Source organism: Thermobia domestica, chromosome 13 (assembly GCF_964235325.1).
Source record: "Thermobia domestica chromosome 13, izTheDome1.hap1.1, whole genome shotgun sequence".
Lineage (NCBI taxonomy): Eukaryota > Metazoa > Arthropoda > Insecta > Zygentoma > Lepismatidae > Thermobia > Thermobia domestica.
The window spans coordinates 219795358-219806525 of NC_137466.1; positions in this window are offsets into that span (position 1 = coordinate 219795358).

Below are 11168 nucleotides of genomic sequence, written 5' to 3' on the forward strand. Positions count from 1 at the left end.
TCGCCATGTAATTTTATAACAAAATGACGCGCGTCTATTTACTTTGTTTCATGGTTGTTCCATATTCACTTTCAAATGATAGGCTACAGTTGTCATCTAAATTCATACAATTATACGCACTCATCTCAAGATTTTTCACTTCATGATGTAGAGGCAGGGGTTATTCTTGAACCCTGGAGCTCACTTTAGAAATAATTCTTCAGGAAAAATAATATATAACAATAACCTTATGCACATGACTGGCGATTGTTCGTGTTAGTTCCTTCGCGATTCTGCGCGACGAATCGAAGAAGCGGTGATCAAAATGAAGTTTTCGCTGCTATGCGGTGGTAACTTCAATACTCCGACTCTAGATATGTCTTTCGACACGACGAAACCCTGCCGCCAGTGGCACACTAGCGGCAGTCCTTCGACGCGTCGCTATATAGACGATCGACATTTACCGGCAAGTGCGCCACTAGCTGTTGGCGACGTTTACAGCATGGGGAAGATAGCGGCCCAGGATAACGAATATCTGATCTGAGGATACTGATACGTGGAGGTTGCTGTCACTATAAAACATTTAAAATGCTATTACATGAAAAAATACTCTAACCGACTAATTCAAATATCAATCTGGTCTGATGCTACGAATTTAACGCATTTTGAATCAGTCATGGCAAAACGTCTTAGCAAATTTTTAATAAATCATAATATTATCTCGACTTTTCAGCACGGATTTCAGAAGAATAAAAGTATTGATACCGCTTTATTTGATTTTCTTACAGATGTCCTGAAATCACTCGATAATAAGAATTATGTTATAGGTTTATTCATCGATCTGTCAAAGGCATTTGACAAAATTGATCACAATATTATGCTAAATAAATTGTCTCAATATGGCATACGTGGCGTAGCAAACCAGTGGTTTTCATCCTACCTAACAAATAGATGCCAAACTGTTCAAATTACAAAAGTTGAATCAAATCGATCCTGCACTTTCTTCTCAAAGCAAACAAAAATTACCAGAGGTGTCCCTCAGGGCTCTATTTTAGGCCCTACTCTATTCATAATTTATATAAATGATCTGATAAAAACTTTACACCCCACAAAATGCATGTTATATGCTGATGATATAAATATAGTTATTACTGAACAAGACCCAAATTTAGTATTGGTCAAGACAGAAAAGGTTATAAGCAAAATAGTTACTTGGTTGAATGCAAATAACCTTCTCCTAAATACAGATAAAACAGTCGCAATTAACTTTCGTTTTCCAGGAAATAATCCATCCTTCCCTTCGCTAAACATTAATGGAAAACAAATTGAGTATTCTAATGCAACAAAATTACTTGGCGTTTACATCGATGATGATTTGTCTTGGCAAACCCATGTTAAAACATTAAATAAAAAATTGACTACTTTATGTTTTGCGTTCTTTAGGTTACGAGATACAGTTTCACGAAATAGCTTATTATCGATATACTATGCAAAAGTCCAATCACTCCTCAGTTTTGGAATTATCTTTTGGGGGTCAGCCGCATGCAGTCAGGAAACATTTCGGATACAAAAGAAAATACTACGAATAATATTCAGACTAAATAAAAGAACATCATGTAAACAAATATTTAGATCACAAAAAATTTTAACCCTTCCAAGCCTATACATATATAAATGTATACACTTCGTGAAACAAAACAAACAGATGTTTATACAAACAAGAGATATTCATGCATACAACACGCGGCAATTAAACGACATTTACGTAGTACAACAAAATTACTCCAAGTACCAAAAAAATGTTTATTTAAATTGTACGAGACTTTATAATATGTTACCATCACATTATAAAGAGGTAAATTTTAATACTCAAAACAAAATTCGTACTCTGTTACTTTCTAAAGCATATTATTCAGTTCAGGAATTTGCAAATGATAACGATGTATGAATTTGATGTAATTATGTAACAAATTTAACATGTGATGTTTATTATAATTTTGTACTTCAAATGGTGTAATAAGCTGTAATTACAATTTGATTTATATGTATGACAACTGTAGAACTTATAGGAGATACTCTCCATATTGTAAGTCAAAACAGGCTAAATAAATAAATAAATAAATAAATAAATAAATATAAAATATGAATCAAAATAACGTTTTAATCAAAGAGGATTGATGACTTTGCCTCTGGTTAAACATGGTCACGAGTAATGACTGGTCAAGGATCTGCTATCTAAATACCACTTTCCATATTCCAAACTCTGGACAAAACACAACTGAACTTCAAACTAAAGTTGGATGACTAGTTACTTAATTAACAAGATAAGAAAAATTATTAATCAAGACTTTCATAAATGCAACCGAAAACCTTTTAAAACCGTTTCAACCATTAACCAAAATGGTCAGTATCGTGGTATAAAGGACAGAAGAAAAATCTTATGCATTGTGTTATCCGTAGGTGTTCTTCCATGAAAATAAAATCTTCTTTTCGATTAATTTTTACAACCCCCTCAAACATATTTATATAGATTTTTAACCCCCCAAATATTTCAATGACGCAGTTTGCGTCATAGCCCCCTTGAGGGCACCCCTGATTATAGAGAATTATACACAAAAATGCTCAAAAATCGAATGAGGATATTGATAAATTCCTGCGGGAAAACTTCCGGTCCCCCACTGTAGACGGCGGAGTGCCTTCTCCTTCATCTGCATATCAAAATGCAGATGAGTGCACATTTCCCTATCAATATGTAAATATATAATAATTTGTGATCAAATTAATTGCGTGCTAATTAGCATTCATTTTATTGATTATGTAACTTTTATGAATAGTATTGGGTAAACACCGAGCGTAATACGAGAGTATTAATACACTTTTGATGTATATTGTATTTCATGTATGTATTTTATTCCTTTATAGGCTATGAACAACATTAAAGTTTGCGTGCATCTCATTAATGGGAATTAAATTGTATATGTTACATGCGTTAATGGATTTACATATCCAGCATACATACTCTACATATGATAAAATAAAGAAGAAATCATATTATATTCATTTACTTCATGTATAGAAGTTTGAACTTCGTGGCTACAGAGATAGCTTGGACAAATATTTTTTTTCTTGGCGACATCAGTCTGAGCTGCAAAGTTTGTGTGGTCTTTGACTCCTAGTGGGTGGAGAAATCCCTAAATAAACATGGAAGCACGGAACATTGTGTATAGGAAGTATACTGGAAACTTCCTCTTGTATAGCAATGGCTAGGTGGAAACATTGCTTACAGACGCTCTCCAGGCTTTGTTACAAAAGTCATAAAATTTTTAGCGTCAACACGATAGATTTCCTATTTCTAAAGGTGTCGATTTCACACCTTTGAAAAGAATCTCACAAGTCCCAAGCTCATAGCTTGGGTTCAACCCAAGTTCGTTACCGTCAGCTATCTGGCCTATGATTTTCTCCCATGATGCACTGCATTTTTGAAAACTTGTATTTTATTTTGACTTATTTTATGTGTAAATTATTAATATTAACGTATTACGCTCACCAGTTCTTGGAAAGACCGTTTAAAATTCATGACTATATTTGTCATCGTATTTCCCAACGTTCAAGACATTGAGATCTTGTATTATTGTCAAAATTAATCATAACTTAAATGTTTCTATCTCTCTCTCTCTTAGAGTAATGGCTACTGGATGGTAACAGACAGTTTTGAGGGAAGCCAGTGGAAAAGAGACTTCCTACACATACTCGGAGAGATGACAACTGTATATAGTAATACTATTGCATTCTGTATATATTTTACTAAATTTATGTGTGTTTAATCAAGTGTAACTATTCTTTGTAGTGTTTATTTCAGTGAAAATAGAAATGTTTATCTATTTGTTGTTATGGACTTCTGTTTGGGCAGAAGCTTTCGAAACTGCCGCTCTCAACGGTGGTGGCAGCACCTGTCACGCAGGGTATGCTTGTTTGCAAGCGCAAGCTGGTTTTCGATGTGCTGTTTGGTGAAGAGACCACACACAGTTATTGCCTCAGGCATTGAAACCTTTTGTTAGTGATTCTTGGAAGAGCGAGTCCCTGCTTTTTCCAGGAAGTGGGAAGTTTAATACCCCTTTCGTTGTCATTGTGTAGTTAGTTGTTGCTGAAACGCGAGGGAGTTGATTCCTAAACTCCAGAGTGTGAAGTTGCTTCGAACTTTTCGAGAGTCGAGAAGTTATAACCCGGGACAGTGTGAAGATCGTTCTTCCCGTGGAGTCCTGTGAAATTACATACATGGACACCCATGTATCGTGCCACGGCTGTGACAGTGGACAGTGTTTATAGATATTAAAATTTATAGTGGTAGATACTCCGAAGTGCTGCAGAACAGTGAAATTTCATAAAATTATAAAACACGTCATGTTAGAATTTTCAACTTAATCAATTTTCAACCACTATTTTCTGAACAATGGCTATTTTGGCCATGACTATTTCAATATTTAAGTAACAGTCATTCTGTGGACAAACTTATTTATAGTGCAGTGGCACTATTATCCATTCCTGTTATGGAATAGTAAATATCGTTAGTACAAATCTCAAGTGAGATTGCAAGGCCTGTCACGCTATACAACAGTGCCCTCCTGAACTCTTAAACAAGGAGACTAGCAAGACATGAAGCATTGCTAACTTTAATCTGACATCTTTTGGGTCAGTTGTAACACATATTTGACCGTCACTAGTGGTTCACCATTCACGAACAATTTTATTCCAGTGAAATGGAAATGTGGGCGAGTACAATTGGCGTGTGATTTCATCGTAGACATTTTTCCAGTCCCTCCTTTTACAGAGACTACCCGGGAAGTGGACATTAGGTCAACATCTAAGCACCATGAAAACGGCGTCATATATCTTAAAGTTGAATTTAACAATTTTAATATAAGTTTTTTTTTATCCTCCTCTCTGTACAAGAACAGTCAGAGACAATGAACTCATTAACATGAGGAGTATGATTTTGTTTGTTTATCTGCTTGGTAGTTCACTTTTAAGAGGTCAGACAGATCTCTAGAGAAAAATATATAAATCTTCTGTATCTATGCTGTGCGTAATGTGTATCTATATAAAGTAGTGCGATTGGTGCACCAGTGCAAGAAATTTTCTAATAGATGTTTTGTAATATGAGAGTGAAGAGTGTTGACTTCCGTCACCTATTGATTCATGTGGAGAAATAAATATCCATCTTCCAACAGTATAGTGAGGGTGTCTATTTTCCTGATTGGTGAGTACCCAATGCTAATCCATATGTTTTTATTTCAGGAGTGAGAGTCAAGGAAACATTTCTCCTTACTCTAGTACATCTGACCACCTTCCTGAATGGGGCCCAGGAAGGAATACGCCCAGAGAACAACTAAGACACAGTTATGAGTGTAAAGAGTACATAACAGGCTGCTACCTGTTGCTTTTTAATATATATATATATATATATATATATATATATATATATATATATATATATATATATATATATATATATATATATATATATATATATATATATATATATATATATATATATTTTAAACCTTATTACATTTTGAAACTCTTTACAAGTAGCTGGAAAGACCATAACTGTCGTCAAAAATCCCTGAGATCATACTTTGTAAAATAAAACCCTGAGATTTTGTTTTTAATTTTTTTAATGCTCTACCGACTATCAATTGTGGCAGTGGCTGCTCCAAAAGGAGATCACCCTTATCACTCCAAAAGGGATTTATATATGCAAAAGCAGTTTATTTACATTTTTGTGTAATTTACATCAATTTGAATATCCCTCGCCACTCCACCATATTTATTTTATCAATATGTGTTGGTGTTTTCATTTGTATGCATAGATTATTTCTATTGCTACTTGCACCTCACACCACGCGACTGCGAGGTATTCCAAACATCCGGAAGATCCGCTCCCACAGCAGATAACTCCTAAACCCGCCCATGCTCGAAACACGGCATTAAGAGGCAAGAAGACACACACATACACACATACATAACAAAGAAACAATTCAATATGGTTCATCTAAATATAAACTAGGTGAACTTCTTTGCAGACACCTCATTTTAAAAACAAAAGATAGGGAAAATATCGGAATACGCGACAAAACGTACTAGCGACAAAACGTACCACCGACAAAACGTACCACTTACCCTGAGGGATGCTTGTGAAAGGTTTTCTAAAAACACTTTAAATAATGACAAGCGACAAAACGTACCATTTGCCTGGAGGGCTACTTGCGAATTGTCTTCCAATCAGCCATCAAATAATGTCAAGCGACAAAACGTACCACTTGATAGGACGGTATATAAGTATATATATATATATCGGCCAAAATAAGGTTAAAAGTTGAACAGATTGGTGCTGAGAAAAGTACCGATGCAAGACCAAGACTAAGACTAAGACTAAGACCATACCTGCAAAATTCTCGCAACACCAAGACCATACCTGCAAGATTTTCGCCAGACCAAGACCAGCAAGAATCTTGCATATGCAATGTTTGAATATTTGCTGATTTCCATCACACTTTATTCAGGCTTTGAACCAGGGACGGATAGGTATTATTAGAGGGGCGCGGGCGCTTTCTCCCACAAGGGCCACCAGCATCTCAATGTCACAAATCAAGTTGCACAGTTTTTGTTTTCTACAGTAAGTCAATAGTATTAACAATTGACAATTAAAACCTGATATTCTCTCATCAGTATATTATTCTGAATTGTTCAAAATATTGTTGTGCTCGTCATCAAGACCGACTTTCAAGGATATCCACGTCATTCAAATGTCCAAGAGAATATATTTATAGTATCCTTGGAAACTTATTAACTGAAGTTTTTCAGAAAATATGTAAGTCTATCGAAAGGTACGTCTGGAAGTTCTGTTACTTGGTTGAAGTGTCTAGAGTCCAAATAATCCATAAAGTACATTGCTTCTTGAATCTTGAAGAAATACTCGAAACTACCATGTCCAATATTGTGTTGAATGCTTCGATGCAGTACCTGGTCATTGGATAGAAGCAGCTTCATCTTCATATTCACAGGAAAATCTTTGTCCATCTCTGAAGGCGAATTGTCGACAGGTCAATAGAAAAAAAAAAAAACAAGAAATCACGTTCTAAGTCTTCAAATTTGTTATTGGCCCATTCTGCAAAGCTTAATGCTGCATTCTTAACGGATTCAAAATCATCTCTCACTCTTTCACTTGGAACAGAGTAGCCTGCACCATCCGATAGAACTACACTAGCAGCACCCTCTATTTGGAGATAGTTTGACAGAGAGGTCGTCACTTGAAATATCTTAAGGAACATTTCTGCTGTCCGAATTGTTTTGAACTTGAGAAGATCTTTTATATATCCTTTCGCTTTACACCTAGCTTTTGGTTTGATATTTTCTGTAGAAGCAATTTTCTTAATTATTATGGTCAACTCTGTATACGAAGCACTTTCTGGGTTCGAAAAATGACCAAACGTTTTCTGAAAAACAGTGTGTTTTCTACCATCTTGTTTCCGCAATAACTGTAAGACGCCTTTGTTAACATTTGATCTTCCAAATGTACATTCGCTGATAAGACTCACGCATAAATATCGCAGTCATTCAGCAGAACAATGACACAGAATCAATGCAATTTTTTGTCAGATCACATATGACATGATTGAGTATATGAGCGTAACATCACACGTGTAACTGAGTTCCTTAGTGGTTAAGCGGTTAGCGTATGCGCCTTTGTCGTGGGAGACCTGGGTTTGATTCCTAGCGGGAGCTCATGTACTTCGGATTTCCCGTAAATCAGTATGTCCCGTCTCATATAGCCTCGCTGCTAAAAGGGCCGTTAAACTCAAAATCAACTGAATCACACGTGTAACTGATCATAGGTGAATTGAAAAAATTCGAATATTGTCCTTGCATGTTACTTGAGCCATCGGTTGAATTTCCAACATACTTCTTAATATCAAGGTTCAGCTTCTGCAGAATTTCCAGCAGTAAACCGCAAGGACACTGGCCTGTGGTACATATGCATTTTACAATGACAACAATACTTTGTTTAACAACCATTTTAACAACATACCGTAAAACAACAGAGCACTGGCCTGAAACTACTATATCTTGAGTAGTGTCTAATATTTAATAGAACAGAAAATATTGAAGCTTGAGAGACTTCTTTAGAGATATCTTCTCTGATAAATGTGCTGATAGCATTCAAAACATAATTCACCGTGTTTAGTGAAAGTTATGCGACCACTATCCTGCTTACTTCCTCGTATATGACTCTTCTCGGTGACCTTATCTAAATTACTTTTAAGCGGAAGATCAAATTTGCTTAAGAAAGGAATAATATCCAAAAAGTTTCCATGATCTATAGCTGTGTCTTTCAGTTTATAGGCTGCTACATTTCCTCTGTAAATGAGCACTCTTTTACCAATGAGTTTCTGCACTTTGACAACTCGATACATTACCTGTCTGTTCTTCTCAACCTTATACTGCCGTTGCTTTACCTGTTCATGAGGAAGTAGTTTCTTAACATTATGTTCTCTTTTGTTAGATATGTAAGCACACACATTGGTCTAATGTATTTTGGAAGACTCGTGTTCTCTTACTCGCTGATAAACGTGTTTAATGTTACGTTTGTCACGTACAGAACCTTTAAGAGAAGTTTGTTCGATCTGGAGAATAATCTGTGAACACGCTGCAAAAAGAAAATGCTTGAAGTGGTACGTTTTGTCGCGGATTAAATATCCGAAATGTTTTAATTAGTCCAAGACAGGTTGTAATTTATATAAGTGGTACGTTTTGTCGTGGAACAAATGTCAGAAATGCTTTAATTAATCCATGACAGGTTGTCATTTATGACAGGTCGTCAAAAGTGGTACGTTTTGTAGCGAAAATTCAAGTGGTACGTTTTGTCGCTGGTACGCGTTGTCAACTTAGAAATTATTTCTACATAAGAAATAAGACATTTTACATGTAAAACTATTTATCGATTACTCTGTATAAAAATTGATTTATTAAAGGTATTTAGCATCTAATTTCCAGTGACAGTATGTTTCAATCATTGAAAACCTATGATAAGACCAATCATGCATTTTCTATATCATTATTATATCATAAATATTCTGCAATGGCTGGCATAAATTAGCTTTCAAGCCAAGAATGTTATAAAATAGAGGATCTGCCCATATGTATCACCATCATGTGAACTCAATGAAGCCAAAAAACAACCGAGCATCGTCTAAGCCGGCACGTCTGATTGGCTACTCTCGCTTCCGCCATGATTGTTGGCTCGAAACATTGTGATCTTAGTGGCGCGCTGTGGGCAGAGTAGGTGTGGCGAAGCTGTGACGTATGGCTTCACGATTTTGTTGTATGGGCAGATCCTCTATTTTATAACATCCTTGTTTCAAGCCCGATTAATGTTGTCAGGTCTGAAGATTAAAAAGTAGCGAGTTTGTACTCTAAAAGTAGCAGATTTGAACTATTTGTAGCCCAAACATAAAAAATTAATTATTTTGCAACTATACAGTACACTTTTACTAATCATATATCCATAGGGGAATCAGTTGAATATGAGCATAATTAATGAAAATACTAATATATCTAAAAAATGATGTATTACAGAAAGTAGTATGTCTCACCAAAAGAAAGCCTGATCTTTCGTCTACAAACGCTAAAAAGTACAAGATTATACGTACTTTTGTTCGTGGGTAATAAATAGGTTAATAAGGTAGGTGTGCCGTGCTCATATTTTCCGTAGTACAAGGGTAATATGAGCATTTCATAGGGCAAATATGAGCAGCGTTTCTTTTTTAATATTTTCACATAAAATACAAAGCAGATACAAAAAATGTACAAAAGAAGAAACAATACGTAAATGATTACAATAACGAGCAAAAAATAGTTGTACATACAGGTAAGACACTTCATTTCAAGAGTCCTGTCTATTGGTGTGACGTAAATAACTAGGCATTAAATCTGCTACAATAATCACTAACAAGGAACTCAAGGTACTGAACGTTCACACAAAGGACACGATACCAGTCTTGGCACATATCACACTTGATCCATTCTTTCCCTTTGGAGTCTTTTCCTTCACAAAAATGGCAAATACTTTTATTCTCTTCACACTGTGTGGATGAGACTGTCTTCTTACTTGGCGTAGTATTTCTAGCGTTTTCTTCAATGAAATTATTATTATCCCCTTGAGCTTTAGATTTATTTATGGATGTCTGCGAGCTTTAGATTTATGTATGGATGTCTGCTTGTTCACCTTCTCCGCACACACAAACTGTGGCAACACCCATCCCACACTGTGGCATTGAAAATACGCGAAATGTATCCAAGTTGATTATAAACTTGAAGATTGTAGAATTTGTATTATCCATGTTATTACAAACTATGTTATTACGGAATGTATACTTTAATTAACATCTGCAAAAGCTCCTCACGTCCATTTCTTTCATTACTTTCAAAAGAAATATGTGTGCCCATATTAAACTGAATTCAAAAGCTCATATTTCACTGACAGTTAATGATACTTTAACGTGTTGTGGTTGACAACTCTTTTTATAGAAAAGAAGTGAACAAAAGACTGGCGTTGTGTTCCTAGACAGATCTGACTATAAATCCATTGACAAATTATATATAACGCATAGATACCAAGTTTCAGCTTATTATCCATTACCCTGATTTAACTATAGCTCCAAAAAGCTAAACTTTTTTTATTCTATGTACCTCTAAACTTGTCTATTATTTCACAACAACTGCAGCGAACGACTTGGGCTACTCCCTGCAAATTCATGAAACTCCAAACATACTACGAACTTCGTTGTTTTCCTCTTGCTCAAGATATATGTGTGCTGTGTGAGTTTAAGCTTCGTGCTGCTCATATTTTCGGACTGCTCATATTAAACTGACTTCCCCATACAGATTCTTACCGATTGGAAATACCTGGAATTGGAAATACGTCAGATATCTGAGTTGGTAATAGTCACGCAGCGACCGTGGTTTCGGACTGTTAGCGGTGTATGTTAGAGCAAACGTCATACTAAGCAGGAGCAGTATAACTGCAGTAGGGTAGCTATAAAATGGGCAACCTTTCTAATTTCCAAGGAGACATGTTTGCTTAAGTCAGTTTTTTGGACTCTGAAACACATTACAGCGTTTACCGCATG